The 16,539-nt window shown below is 35.1% G+C and overlaps 1 long non-coding RNA gene across 2 annotated transcripts in view; it reads right to left on the bottom strand.

Annotated features, from left to right (window-relative positions):
• Window positions 1-341: 341 nt before the first annotated feature.
• Window positions 342-16,539, bottom strand: part of LOC122804278 — a 46,909-nt gene continuing 30,711 nt past the window's right edge. Inside the window, exons 2-3 of one of the 2 annotated variants that reach the window (XR_006365206.1) lie at window positions 13,388-13,629; window positions 342-704 (exon numbers count right to left, since the gene is read on the bottom strand). This is a non-coding gene — a long non-coding RNA (uncharacterized LOC122804278). The remainder of the gene's footprint in view (window positions 705-13,387; window positions 13,630-16,539) is intronic. The other variant, XR_006365207.1, reaches the window with a different exon arrangement.

Below are 16,539 nucleotides of genomic sequence, written 5' to 3'. Positions count from 1 at the left end.
TGGTGTGGTGGTTACTTCAGAGAGGGAGCTACCCTGTAGCAGAGAGACTGAAGGTGAGCCACAGCTGCTTGTGGGTACTGACATTTGAAAAGTTATTTAAAATGAATGAATGACACTAATCGACAGTCTTGGTTAATTAACTGTACATGTGCAGATGTCTGTGCTAAATGCTACATGCCTTGTACAAAAAGTGCCTTGTAAAACCAAAGTCTGGTTAGTGCACATAAACTTTGCAGATTATTAACCTTACTAGCAGTATATTATTATTATTGTTCTTGCACAGAGAATACTAACTTGTCTATATAACAGACGACATGTACAATAATGTACAGTTTGCATGGTTTAATGTCTTCAAGTTGCTTCTCAATACAACATGAAAGGTATTCTCCAGTAAACAGCTCTAACAGATCTAACAAGAAATAAGATTACATCTCACTTATATACATTCTTATGAAAGCAGTCTTTTGGGAACTCTCAAAGTCATTACTTTGTTATTTTCTGATGTCATGCAGTCTGTTATTAATTTAAGGAGTTTTTCCTGTTTGAGAATGTTTCTGTGTGAAAACAATCTTTCGATGATGTCATGCAGTCTGTTAATAAGCTCTTTTGTGTTCTTGTTTCAAGATGAATTATTTGACAGTTCAGTAAGTTGTTCTTGCCTCCAACCTGGTTCCTTCCTCGCACCTGCGTCCTTATCTGTAGTCCTTGAAGATTGCATTAAACAGTGAGCATTCAGCTTATCTTTATTAGCATTTCTCTCAAGCTGTACCAGCATGTTACATACACATTAATGCCGTCATTTAGCTGAGCACAGTTTAACCTTTTAATATATGTATGCCAGCAAACAGAAACGCATGCATCTGACTATATTATTCATACCTGTATTATAGCAACAGAAGTGTATATGCATCAAACTAGTAAACACGTGGGCATGCATTTATAGATCTCTAAATATATATCTAACAATTCCCTGTTTTATTTAAAAAAACTGATTATGTGAAACACATTAGGAAACAAAACCTTTAGTTTTCTTTTGATGCAACACAGTTTTATATTGTCAACAAAGTGATAACAACCATTACTACAAGAATTGGATGAACTATATAATTTAACAACTTTTTCTTTGAAGACCATTTTGCAAAAATGTTTCACCAGTTATGAGCTGTATTTTTCAATTTATGAATATGACTGTATACAGTGATGCTCTGTATAGTGATTTTACATTGACAATGCTTGTGAATTTTATTGCAAAAGTATTGCAGTCTTGTTTTTGAATGAACACATATGTCATAAATGTCAAGCTTTGACTTGTTACTATACATACAAATGAATTGAGGAGTAATTCTCTGAACAGTTTAAAATGTGAATGCAAAATTGTCTGTTTACACAGATTTATGAATGTTGTAGAAAACAGGGTTTATACAATGAAGAATTATTTTTACTTATTAAACCATTTACTGTACAACATATGCTTGCTTGTAGAGATTGTTTTTGTATTTGTACATATATGGGCTGTAATGTACACTCAGTCTAATTTACAAACTTAGTATTAAACTGAAGCCTGCCAATTAAACATTAAAATGTATTTCTGGTATATTTGTTCTGCTACCATACATGTTGATGGCACCCTAATCACTTAATGACAAAAAAGGCATGGTTGTCTTTTAATAATTAATACAGACTAATATGTTTTTTTCTTGTACCTTTATTTTAGTTCCTTCTGCAGTGTACTGCTTACCTAGTCAATGTAGAATTGCCATTACCCCTGCAGTATGCAGCATTTTATTGTAGTATTGTTTATTTGCTTTATGCTGTGAGAATTGAAAAGGCATCCACCACTACTAGTAGGTATTTGTACTCTCCCCTTTTTTGTCAAGGGACCTGCATAATTTAACTGAGGTTATGCACAACTGTGATGTTTTATTACAATTACCAAACAGGATCTCTGTAGACTCTCTTGCTTTTTGCTTAGTACTGCACGGGAATAGTTAATTATGTTTTAATAAGAATAATTTTTTAGAAAAACGTAAGCCAACCTGGCCTGGTAACCAGTCTTGTTTTTTGATTTTTTGACCTTATAAATTTCAGTACCGGTAACATTTTATTTCTCCAACATTCCTTGTAACAGTCAATGTCCCTACGTATACTCAAGTCTGTTGATGACTTTAAACATCTTCAGGCAGACAGAAATATATTTTAAAAGAGGGAACTGTACTAATAAAAGGATAGTCTATTTTGCTGTTTGTGAACCTTGGGGTAGTTTTTATGTAGGCAAGATGGAAAGATCTTTTAAAAACAGAATATACGAACATCTATATGATATTCAAAATGAAAAAAGATATAAATGCCATATATAAACACTCCCTTGGTTGTCAATGATTTGTAAAATTCAGGTTTGGTATTTTGGAAAATGTACAGATTGGTGTAGGGGGGATATTGGAAAAATACCCTTAGTAAAAATTGGTTAAAATGGCAGTTAAGATTGGCTGCACATTTTACACCTGGGCTGAATGATGCTGTCTCATTAATGCCAGTTTTAAAAGATAGAGCTCATAGATTTTATGTATAATTCTATTAATAATAAAAATTCTAAAGGGTCAGGTTTGTTTTTCTCATTAGTTCATAGGTTGGTACTAGGCTATCGGCCCTAGGGCCTATACAAGCATAGCCAAACAATTCCCCTGATATTTCTTCCCACAATATTTACTTCCCTGGACCCTCTCTATCAGGGTGACAGACATGATCCCCGGGGTGAATTTCCTATCTCCCATCCAATCGTCAAGTTTCCTTTTGAAGAGGGCCAAGGAGGTGCTCTGCTTGACATATATGGGCAGTCTATTCCAGAGTATGGGGAGTCTCTTGGTCAGGAACCTATCCCTCCATCATGTTTTGCTCATTGTGATGACAAGGTTTAGATCCCTGGAGCAAGTGGCTCTGAGGGATTGGGATTTCTTTAAGTGGAGCATGTTTAACAGCTCAGGGTTTGACATGGCCTTGTAGGTTAAGCAGAGATCGCCTCTGAGTAGACGATATGCCACAGAGTACTGCTGGAGGTTTTGTAGATGGTCAGCATAGGGCATCTGCTTTAGGACTGTGATTCTTTTAGTGAGGTATTTCTGTGACCTTTCCAGCTGTTGCAGATGTCTTGAGAGGTACATACCAAACGGGGCATTGTACTCTATAATGGGTCTAATGAGTGATGAGTACAGTGGGACAATGACCTCTTTTCTGGATAAAAAGCTCTTAGTGATGAGGTGTACCAAATAAAAGGATTTCCTGACTGTTGTGGTGATGTGGTTATTGAAGGTGAAACCACTAGTAATTTCAACAAGGGCTACACCTTCCTTTTTGTATATTTTTGTATATTTTTATATACTTTAATTGTTTGCATTTTTGTAAAGGTTCAGTAAATCTAAGGCAAATACAATGTTTTTTAATGTTTATGATATGGTTTTAAAACAGTTTACTCTTTTTTTGAGAAAAAGATTTTCAATAACATATTATTAATCTATAACATGATTACAAATAAAGCAGACATAGTTATTTTTTTAAAACACAAAAAACCAAATGCTTCCAGTCCAATTCTCAGCCAAAATACGAGACACCAACAAGTTGTGTTAGCGCTTTCATTCACATTTAATAACAAGTGAACTTCTTCAGAAACAACTTGCACATCCACACTACTCAGATAAATACAATTAGTAATTAAATATTTACATAATTGATTAATTGCTCAAGTAAATAATTTAAAGACATAAACAAAATATTCTGTTAAATCATTTAGACAGACATTATTCACATAAGTAAATGAAAAATACATATTATGAATCTGTAAATATAAAAACTTAATATATCTAAAAAATCAAATGATGACATGTATTTAAAAAAATATCAATATATATAATACTATCTATTTTCTAAAAAGCATTTAAGATTAATCACTTCATTTAAACCTGGGGCACTATCTGCCCCAAGGAAAAATTGCCAGAATGACTCTTTGCATTCTAGCAAAATTTTAATATTTCCATTAAATACAGTATTGGACACATTATCAATAACAGAAAATGTGAACTTCTTGAACATACTACAAATGACTGAATGCCTGGCCAGGGCATTATTAACATCTTTCTTCCTAATAGCTAACATATGCTCACGAATTCTGACCTTGAGTTCTCTCGTTGTCATGCCCACATAATAACTAGGGCATGTCTGACACTGAGCAACATAGACTACCATAGAACTTTGGCATGTAAAAAATGCTTTGGATCAATGTGTATATGATAAATGTGAAAAATATATAGAGGAAGAATTACTTATGTATCTACACTGTTTACATGTGTGACATGAAAATGTTCCCTTAGTATTTATAATACTTTTTTTGTCACCAGCATACCTGTCTTTACCTTCCAAAATTGACTTAATGTTGACTACCCTCTTAAAAGTAAAGTGAGGTTTTCTACCTACAACATTTGTCAATTCGTGGTTACCTAATATAATCTTCCAATTGTCAAGAATAATATCCTTTATTAGCCACATTTCATTGCATATAGGCAAAATGAAAGCATTCACAAACTCCTTTTCAATCATATGGTCTACATTGTCAGAATTATTATGTCTGATCAAAATTAGACCCGAATTTAAAATGGGTCCTATTGTTGTGTTACGGAGTTGTATAACTTCTTTCTCAATCAACAATAACCATGACTCTCCATATCCCCTGTTGATAAAGAAATTTCTCAATATCGACATCTCAGTAAGAAAAACTTCAGTGTCAGAGGTTAATCTACTCAACCTAATGTACTGACCTTTTATAACTCCTTTTTTCATATGAGGAGGGTGTAAACTAGTCTGATGTAAATATTGGTTCGTAAAAGTAGATTTCCTATATATTCTACTTGAAAAGGTCTGTGTATGTTCATCATATTTGAGTGATATATCCAGAAAAGAAATGTCACTACCAAAGGCTCCAATAGTGAATTTCAAAAAACAGGTACTACTGTTCAAAAATGAAACAAAATGTTCAAATTCTTCAAATGTTCCATGCCATAAAAAGAACAAATCATCAATATAACGGGTGTAGAATACAATTTTGTTGAAATGTACATAATTTTCTATGAACCTAGTCTCCCACTGAGACATCACTAGGTTTGCATATGCTGGTGCTACGTGCACCCATTGCTACACCTGCAATTTGTTGATAAAGATGTTATTAAATCTAAAAAAATTATTTTCCAAGATTAGTTCCATGAGTGTACAAATGGTATTGATTTTCGTTCCATCAAAATTAGTATTTTTGACAAGATATTCTCTTAAGTATTCAATACCTATATTGTTATCTATACATGTATACAGTGACTGTACATCTAAAGTGGCCATAACCAAATTAGAAACTGGCAACTTAAGCTCCCTTAGTTTTTCCAATAAGTGCCATGAGTCCTTTAAATAGTATTTGGAAGCTTGTACAACTGGATTTAGTATGTAGTCCAGCCATATTGAAATATTCTCTGTTTTGTATTTGGCTGCAGATATAATGGGCCTAAATGGGGGATCTACTAGATCCTTTTGAAGTTTTGGTATGCCAAACATATTTCCCATCTTCGGAAATTCTATTAGTAGGAAGCTATAGGTGTTGTAATCAACCTCTCCTTGACTGAAAATATCAAACAAGCTTAAATCTAATTTAGAGAAACTGTTCCGGATATGTACACTATCAACAATCTGATATGTGTCACCATCTTTTAACAAGTTCTCCATAGACCTGATGTAATGGGTATTGTCCATAATCACAATTTTACCCCCTTTGTCCGCCTTCATAATTCTAAATTGTTTGTTAGTTCTAAGCTCTTCCAAAGCCAAAATTCTGACTTATGGACATAATTAGGATGGTAAACAGGATGTATTTTCCTTATAGCTTCTTCACTAATATTTTGAAATACTTGCAGAGTATTAATCAATGGTGGATTGTATGTACTTGCCTTTTTGGGACACAAACTGACATCATTAGAATGTAAATCCTTCAAGATATATCTCAAATTGAGCTTCCTAAGGGTCAATCTAAGATCTATAATAGTTCTAGCCTTATTGATGTTATTAGAGGGAATGTATGAAAACCCTTTCTTCAACAATTTGTATACATTTTCAGATAAATGAACTTTGGACAAGTTGTGTATTTGTATTTCAAATTCATCACTGACATTACAGTTCACCACCTCTTTTTGTTCCTCAATCTCCCCTTTTGTCTGTTCTGTGCAACCTTGGACCAAGTGGGGCCCCTTTTGTTTCCTTGTTTGTCCACTAAAAAAGGTCCACCTTGGGAAGTACCCTCACCTTTATTAGTGTTAGCATTCCTATTGTTGTCACCATTGTTTTCATTACCAGAGGCTACACTAGTGTCCTGATCTAATACATCCAAAATATCTGTTAAATTGGCATCAGTGTCCATATCACCCACTAAAGAATCAGTGGCATCTCTTAGTATACAGCCATTTGTAGTGTTAGTGTCATTCTTATGTACATTACTTTTAACAATTTTAACACCAGGGGTTTTATTCTTGTTTGTATTAGAAAGCCCCTTAGTGTTGTTGTAAGATTTAGCATCTAGAACGTATGCTGTTTCATTATTGTACGCAGTAACATCTCTAATGAGTTTCTTTTGTTTCCTACTAACAATGGTAGCTTTATGTCTTTCAGCTTTTGCCGTAATGCCGGCATACAAACCAGAAAGCCCTGAAAAACAGGAAAAATTCTTAACTTTATTATCCAATTCATAAAGCTTATCTTTAACTGTCTCTATTTGAATCTTGTAGTGCTTAACCAAAATATTTAACATCTCGACACCAAAGTCATTGAAGAACGCCAAAAGTTCAGTAAACAAAGCGTCGTCATAATTGACTGAATTCGGAAACTTATTAAAGCGAAGTCCCTGTGGGACACATTTCCTTTTCACGCATTCCAATAGATAAGATATCTCAATGTCCAAAGTCACATAACGTAGCACAAGTTTTTCCAGCTCGTAAATACAAGTTCTACAGTTCCTTTGATTGTTATATTCAGTATCAGTAACAGTACTTACTGCCTCATTATTCGTAGTAGCTTTCACAGTCGAAAAAGGATTTTCCGTTTCTCTGACTAGATAATCCACCACACTATCCGGACCTACGAAAGGGACCCCATTCGCTTCACCTCCTCTTCCGTCATCCTGTGTGCTGGCCAATATCTTCCGATTACCGCATGGATTGCGGTCAGCAACAAGCGGATTGCTTGTTTTAGCAGTAACATCCAGACCCTTTTTAATAGCAGAAACAATGACATCCGAAAGTTGCTCCTGGAATTGGATAAAACCTTCCGGCAACGGATGAGTGGATAGCTCCAGTAAGGTATCTTGTGACATATTCGAGGCTCGAATTGAATCAGGAAACGTGAACAAAACAACCGCAAAGGCAAAAGTACTGTGACACGAAACTAGATAAAACACAAAAAACCAAATGCTTCCAGTCCAATTCTCAGCCAAAATACGAGACACCAACAAGTTGTGTTAGCGCTTTCATTCACATTTAATAACAAGTGAACTTCTTCAGAAACAACTTGCACATCCACACTACTCAGATAAATACAATTAGTACTTAAATATTTACATAATTGATTAATTGCTCAAGTAAATAATTTAAAGACATAAACAAAATATTCTGTTGAATCATTTAGACAGACATTATTCACATAAGTAAATGAAAAATACATATTATGAATCTGTAAATATAAAAACTTAATATATCTAAAAAATCAAATGATGACATGTATTTAAAAAAATATCAATATATATAATACTATCTATTTTCTAAAAAGCATTTAAGATTAATCACTTCATTTAAACCTGGGGCACTATCTGCCCCAAGGAAAAATTGCCAGAATGACTCTTTGCATTCTAGCAAAATTTTAATATTTCCATTAAATACAGTATTGGACACATTATCAATAACAGAAAATGTGAACTTCTTGAACATACTACAAATGACTGAATGCCTGGCCAGAGCATTATTAACATCTTTCTTCCTAATAGCTAACATATGCTCACGAATTCTGACCTTGAGTTCTCTCGTTGTCATGCCCACATAATAACTAGGGCATGTCTGACACTGAGCAACATAGACTACCATAGAACTTTGGCATGTAAAAAATGCTTTGGACCAATGTGTATATGATAAATGTGAAAAATATATAGAGGAAGAATTACTTATGTATCTACACTTCGCTTTAATAAGTTTCCGAATTCAGTCAATTATGACGACGCTTTGTTTACTGAACTTTTGGCGTTCTTCAATGACTTTGGTGTCGAGATGTTAAATATTTTGGTTAAGCACTACAAGATTCAAATAGAGACAGTTAAAGATAAGCTTTATGAATTGGATAATAAAGTTAAGAATTTTTCCTGTTTTTCAGGGCTTTCTGGTTTGTATGCCGGCATTACGGCAAAAGCTGAAAGACATAAAGCTACCATTGTTAGTAGGAAACAAAAGAAACTCATTAGAGATGTTACTGCGTACAATAATGAAACAGCATACGTTCTAGATGCTAAATCTTACAACAACACTAAGGGGCTTTCTAATACAAACAAGAATAAAACCCTGGTGTTAAAATTGTTAAAAGTAATGTACATAAGAATGACACTAACACTACAAATGGCTGTATACTAAGAGATGCCACTGATTCTTTAGTGGGTGATATGGACACTGATGCCAATTTAACAGATATTTTGGATGTATTAGATCAGGACACTAGTGTAGCCTCTGGTAATGAAAACAATGGTGACAACAATAGGAATGCTAACACTAATAAAGGTGAGGGTACTTCCCAAGGTGGACCTTTTTTAGTGGACAAACAAGGAAACAAAAGGGGCCCCACTTGGTCCAAGGTTGCACAGAACAGACAAAAGGGGAGATTGAGGAACAAAAAGAGGTGGTGAACTGTAATGTCAGTGATGAATTTGAAATACAAATACACAACTTGTCCAAAGTTCATTTATCTGAAAATGTATACAAATTGTTGAAGAAAGGGTTTTCATACATTCCCTCTAATAACATCAATAAGGCTAGAACTATTATAGATCTTAGATTGACCCTTAGGAAGCTCAATTTGAGATATATCTTGAAGGATTTACATTCTAATGATGTCAGTTTGTGTCCCAAAAAGGCAAGTACATACAATCCACCATTGATTAATACTCTGCAAGTATTTCAAAATATTAGTGAAGAAGCTATAAGGAAAATACATCCTGTTTACCATCCTAATTATGTCCATAAGTCAGAATTTTTGGCTTTGGAAGAGCTTAGAACTAACAAACAAGTTAGAATTATGAAGGCGGACAAAGGGGGTAAAATTGTGATTATGGACAATACCCATTACATCAGGTCTATGGAGAACTTGTTAAAAGATGGTGACACATATCAGATTGTTGATAGTGTACATATCCGGAACAGTTTCTCTAAATTAGATTTAAGCTTGTTTGATATTTTCAGTCAAGGAGAGGTTGATTACAACACCTATAGCTTCCTACTAATAGAATTTCCGAAGATGGGAAATATGTTTGGCATACCAAAACTTCAAAAGGATCTAGTAGATCCCCCATTTAGGCCCATTATATCTGCAGCCAAATACAAAACAGAGAATATTTCAATATGGCTGGACTACATACTAAATCCAGTTGTACAAGCTTCCAAATACTATTTAAAGGACTCATGGCACTTATTGGAAAAACTAAGGGAGCTTAAGTTGCCAGTTTCTAATTTGGTTATGGCCACTTTAGATGTACAGTCACTGTATACATGTATAGATAACAATATAGGTATTGAATACTTAAGAGAATATCTTGTCAAAAATACTAATTTTGATGGAACGAAAATCAATACCATTTGTACACTCATGGAACTAATCTTGGAAAATAATTTTTTTAGATTTAATAACATCTTTTATCAACAAATTGCAGGTGTAGCAATGGGTGCACGTGTAGCACCAGCATATGCAAACCTAGTGATGTCTCAGTGGGAGACTAGGTTCATAGAAAATTATGTACATTTCAACAAAATTGTATTCTACACCCGTTATATTGATGATTTGTTCTTTTTATGGCATGGAACATTTGAAGAATTTGAACATTTTGTTTCATTTTTGAACAGTAGTACCTGTTTTTTGAAATTCACTATTGGAGCCTTTGGTAGTGACATTTCTTTTCTGGATATATCACTCAAATATGATGAACATACACAGACCTTTTCAAGTAGAATATATAGGAAATCTACTTTCACGAACCAATATTTACATCAGACTAGTTTACACCCTCCTCATATGAAAAAAGGAATTATAAAGGTCAGTACATTAGGTTGAGTAGATTAACCTCTGACACTGAAGTTTTTCTTACTGAGATGTCGATATTGAGAAATTTCTTTATCAACAGGGGATATGGAGAGTCATGGTTATTGTTGATTGAGAAAGAAGTTATACAACTCCGTAACACAACAATAGGACCCATTTTAAATTCGGGTCTAATTTTGATCAGACATAATAATTCTGACAATGTAGACCATATGATTGAAAAGGAGTTTGTGAATGCTTTCATTTTGCCTATATGCAATGAAATGTGGCTAATAAAGGATATTATTCTTGACAATTGGAAGATTATATTAGGTAACCACGAATTGACAAATGTTGTAGGTAGAAAACCTCACTTTACTTTTAAGAGGGTAGTCAACATTAAGTCAATTTTGGAAGGTAAAGACAGGTATGCTGGTGACAAAAAAAGTATTATAAATACTAAGGGAACATTTTCATGTCACACATGTAAACAGTGTAGATACATAAGTAATTCTTCCTCTATATATTTTTCACATTTATCATATACACATTGGTCCAAAGCATTTTTTACATGCCAAAGTTCTATGGTAGTCTATGTTGCTCAGTGTCAGACATGCCCTAGTTATTATGTGGGCATGACAACGAGAACTCAAGGTCAGAATTCGTGAGCATATGTTAGCTATTAGGAAGAAAGATGTTAATAATGCCCTGGCCAGGCATTCAGTCATTTGTAGTATGTTCAAGAAGTTCACATTTTCTGTTATTGATAATGTGTCCAATACTGTATTTAATGGAAATATTAAAATTTTGCTAGAATGCAAAGAGTCATTCTGGCAATTTTTCCTTGGGGCAGATAGTGCCCCAGGTTTAAATGAAGTGATTAATCTTAAATGCTTTTTAGAAAATAGATAGTATTATATATATTGATATTTTTTTAAATACATGTCATCATTTGATTTTTTAGATATATTAAGTTTTTATATTTACAGATTCATAATATGTATTTTTCATTTACTTATGTGAATAATGTCTGTCTAAATGATTCAACAGAATATTTTGTTTATGTCTTTAAATTATTTACTTGAGCAATTAATCAATTATGTAAATATTTAAGTACTAATTGTATTTATCTGAGTAGTGTGGATGTGCAAGTTGTTTCTGAAGAAGTTCACTTGTTATTAAATGTGAATGAAAGCGCTAACACAACTTGTTGGTGTCTCGTATTTTGGCTGAGAATTGGACTGGAAGCATTTGGTTTTTTGTGTTTTATCTAGTTTCGTGTCACAGTACTTTTGCCTTTATAGTTATTTTTTTATTGATTCTTTCCTAACTAATGGCCAGGTTTTGCTTGTTATTTAAACCTGTGAACATGATTCAGTTTGGTATTTTGATGAAGTCCTCTGTTGAGAGGGATGAAAGTGCTTAATTTTATTTAGTTCAATAAAATAATTTTACTGCCACACCTCCGTTTTATATGTGATTTTGGTTTAGGATGAATTCCTTGTAATTACCCATCTCAGTCTGGGAAGATCCGAGCTCACATAAAACAAAATTTCTTACTTTTTTCCTCTTTCTGGACATTCCAGACTTTGTAACCCTTTCATCACTTTCTTTACCTTCATTCATTTGCTAATACACTTGCAACTTGATATTAGAATACAGTTGTAATTTGTCTAACTATGCATAAATTTTAAACTTGGGTTTTATTTGTAGTATTATGTACTCAGTATAACCTTATATCACTAACATTGCTTTTGAATACTGTTTTTGCTAGAGTCTTTGCTATTTTTTGATGCTATTATGCAATTACAAAATATTGTAATAAACAAAACAGATATTGGCTTAACTAACACTTGCTTAAAACAGATATATTTACATTTAGAAGTAAAATCAGGTTGGAGGTTGCAGGAGCAAAACAGGTCCAAAAAATGAAGAGTATCTCAAGACCAACTATATAAAAATAATGGGTATTTATTTATATATTTATATTTACATTATTTACATTTGCTGTTGTCTGCCTTTTGCTCTTGTGCAATTCAAACAGATGCACTTTAGGTGAAAAGAAACTACATGCATGTCAGTCTTGTGACCTCATGTCTTTACTGCTTTTAATTACTCTCATTTGATTTCTGTGCCCTAGAACTGTTCTGTTATTTAAAATGGTGATTTTGAAATTATTTAACAGCTTAGCTATAACAGACTATCCCTGTGTGTATGCTATGAGAATAGCGTCATACGTTTTACATTACTGTTTAACTAAGTGTCTTGCTTTAACTGAATGAAAGTTACATTAGATCCTGCTGTATATGCTAACCATTTTCTAAATGTAGAGTATAATGTCAAATTATTTTTTATTAGTGTAGCTAACTGCTGTTGCTTTAACTCTTTACTAACCAGATTATTTTTGTCTTGTGATTTTGCACAGGCTGTCTGATATTTCTCAGTATTCTGTTTTGCTGACTCTAAAGCTGTTATGCACTTCTGAAAAATAACTTTTTGAACTCACTCTGTCTATTAGAAGTTTATTAATTTTTTCTGTCAGCTCACCATGAACCTCGTCTCTTATCTGTTTTGTACTGTGCAGTGGTTTTATGCCACTTTTTTCTAACTAGACGTACAGAAGATTTTGTCAATAACTGACTTGACTGCTGTTGTAACTCTGAAATTAACATTTCACACGTGGTGACAAGACAAAATGCAAGTGTATTACCCTTATCTGGTTGTTTACCATTAACAATAGTACTTTTATGACATTGCACACAGAAAGCAGTTTTATATGACTTACACAATAAACATTTACTGGCATACCAATTATGTTTCTGTTTTAAGATACCAGTCAAACGTAATGCATTTACATATTTCCTGACTGTCAACTTGCCCTAATAATGTTTTACATTTGCTAATATGCTGTTTATACAACTTCTGTAGTCTGTCTAAAATTGACACAATAATAGTAATACTGTGTTTACTTGCATGAACATTTTCCTGTTCTAAGTTCTGTTTACATTTCTTACTAGCCTGATTACCACACACATTTGCTTACCAATGTTTAGGTTGACTTCAGCTGGCCACTTATGAGAACCATAGATGGTCGGAAAACTTTTGTAGTTACTTGAAAAGCTGTTGAAATGAAGTTTGTAGTGGCAAATTTGATCCTGAAGTTTTCACCACCATGGTGAATTTATGGCACTGTTTATTTCTTGCCCTGCAGTCCTTCTCTGCATCCTGACATCTGGGTAAATGTACTGCTGCAAACTGTGGAAATTGAAGTGTTCCTATTCAGGACTCAATCACATACATAAATGTTAGTTACTGCGCTTTTAGTAAAGTGACCTTATACAAGGCACAGGCACTACTCCCTTGTATTCAAATGCAAGCAAAGTTAGACATTGAAAAGTTATTTAAAATTAATGAATGACACTAATTGAAAGTCTTGGTTAATTAATTGCACATGTGCAGATGTCTGTGCTAAATGCTATGTGTCTTGTACAAAAAGTGCCTTGTAAAACCAAAGTCTGGTTAGTGCACATAAACTTTGCAGATTATTAACTTTTTTAGCAGTATGTTATTATTATTGTTCTTGTGCAGAAACTACTAACTTGTCTATATAACAGACGACATGTACAATAATGCATAGTTTGCATGGTTTAATGTCTTCAAAATGCTTCTCAATACAAAATGAAAGGTATTCTCCAGTAAACAGCTCTAACAGATCTAACAAGAAATAAGATTACATCTCACATATATACATTCTTATGAATGTTGTCTTTTGGGAACTCTCAAAGTCATTACTTTGGTATTTTCTGATGTCATACAGTCTGTTATTAATTTAAGGAGTTTTTCCTGTTTGAGAATGTTTCTGTGTGAAAGCAGTCTTTTGATGATGTCATGCAGTCTGTTAATAAGTTCCTTTGTGTTCTTGTTTCAAGATGGATTATTTGACAGTTCACTAAGTTGTTCTTGCCGCCAACCTGGTTCCTTCCTCGCACCTGTGTCCTTATCTGTAGTCCTTGAAGCTTGCATGAAACAGTGAACATTCAGCTTATCCTTGTCAGCATTTTTCTCAAGCTGTACCAGCATGTTGCATACACATTAATGCCATCATTTAGCTGAGCACAGTTTAACCCTTTAATATATGTATGCCAGCAAACAGAAATGCATGCATCTAACTGACTATATTATTCCAACCTATATTATAGCAACAGAAGTGTTTATGCATCTAAGTAGCAAAAAGATGTACATGCATTTATAAATCTCTAAATATATATCTAATAATGTTCCCTTGGACAGAGTGACTGCAAGGGCGGAGGTGAGTAGTCATACCTAGGCTGACAGTGAGGCACTGTTGTCAGAGAATACCAGACTTCTTGTGGTGGAAGGGGGGCTAGGAAGGGTTCCAAAGAGAGGGTTGAGACAGGCTCAGCTCTCAGACCCTACATTACAAGGCCTGAAGGAGGTAGCCAGTGAGGCACCTGATTGTCAAGGAAAAAGGGAATCTGTATACTGGGACAAAGGGTTACTGTATACAGAGTGGACCCCTGAGGGAGGGCTGGAGGGTGAGAGAATACAGCAGTTGGTAATGCTCAGAGCCTACCATCTGGCACTTCAGGCCATAGCCCAATGTATTCATTTTGCAAGTCATATGGGCATAAAACATAGATTGACACATATTATGTAGAATTTTTATTGGTCTAGGATTTCCAGAGATGTAACATGGTACTGCAGGACCTGTGAGCAGTGCCAAAAGGTAGGCAAGGCAGGAGACAAGGTGAAAGTTCCTTTCATGCCTTTGCCTGTGTTTGAGGAGCCATTTCAGAGGGTAACTATAGATATTGTGGGGCCTCTGAGTACCCTGAGTTCCACAGGGAAAAAGTATATCCTAGTGGTAGTAGATTATGCTACCAGATACCCTGAGGCATTGGGCCTGTCCTCCATTAAAGCAGAAAAGGTGGAAAATGCTTTGTTAGAATTTTCAGTGGGGAAGGTTTCCAAAAAGAAATACTGATTGACATAGTTGCCATTTTTATGTCAGACCTGCTGGCTTGTCTGTGGAAGCACTGTGGGGCGATGTATCTAAAGATCATCCCCTGCCTTCCCAAGACTAATAGCCTGGTTGAGAGGTTAACTGTACACTAAAGACCATGCTATGGGCATTTTTAGACCAGTTTAAGAGGGAGTGGGACAGATATTTGCACCATCTGTTGGTGCTTATAGCGAGGTGCCCCAGGAATCCACATTTTTTCACCCTTTCAGTTGCTGTATGGGCATAAGGTGAGGGGACCCCTAAATTTGATACAGGATGGGGGGAGGGTGAGTATGAATCCCAAAAGGAGTCTCTTGTGGCATATGTCCTAAACCTCAGTACAAGGTCAAGGACAGGTTGGGAGGGTGGCCTAATGGTTAAGGTGTTTGCCTTACAAACACAAGGTGCAGGGTTTGAGTCTCACATGGGATAATTATCTAGGCTTACAATGGCTTGCAAGGGCAGTTAGCCAAGTACTAACCTATGAACCTATGAACAAGGCTCAGGGAACTCATGGACTTGGCCCAGGAGAACCTGGCAGAAGCCCAACAGTAGAAAATGGTCTGGTATGACAGGAATGCTCAAGCTAGACCATATTCTGTGGGGCAGCAGGTAATGGTTCTCATTCCTGTAAGACATAACAAGCTGCAGGCAGCTTGGGAGTGACCCTTCAAAGTGGTAAGGAAGATCAGTGATGTTAACTACATGGTAGAACTGCTAGGAAGGAAACAGGGGCACAAATTGTACCATGTTAACATGATGAAACCTTACCATGACATAGAGGTGCTTGTGCTAAGTATTTGCAGTGGATAGCAGGAGGAGTCTGAGGGTGATGTGACTGATTTTCTCAGTGAGGCTCGGACTGACACCTCAGTGGAAGTGGTAGCAATGTCCCAGCAGCTACCCATACCCAGGTTTGAGAGAGCTTAACAATGTTTCAGGAGCTTGGGCACATGTTTGCTGGAAAAACAGGGTGTACCCACCTGGTGCAGCACCATGTGGATACAGGACACTAAAGGCCTATTAAGCAGGCCCTTACAGGGTGCCCGAGAGAGTCAAACAGACTCCGAGGGAGGAGATACAGGAAATGTTGGAACTAGGGTTAATCCATAAGTCCAGCAGTCTCTGGGCCTCCCCAGTGGTGTTGGTACCAAAGAAAGATGGCAGCACCA

Source organism: Protopterus annectens, chromosome 6.part0 (assembly GCF_019279795.1).
Source record: "Protopterus annectens isolate FY-2018-M chromosome 6.part0, PAN1.0, whole genome shotgun sequence".
In the NCBI taxonomy this organism is placed as follows: domain Eukaryota; kingdom Metazoa; phylum Chordata; order Ceratodontiformes; family Protopteridae; genus Protopterus; species Protopterus annectens.
The sequence above is the reverse complement of the archived record's forward strand: the minus strand, read 5'-3'. Positions and strand labels throughout refer to the sequence as shown.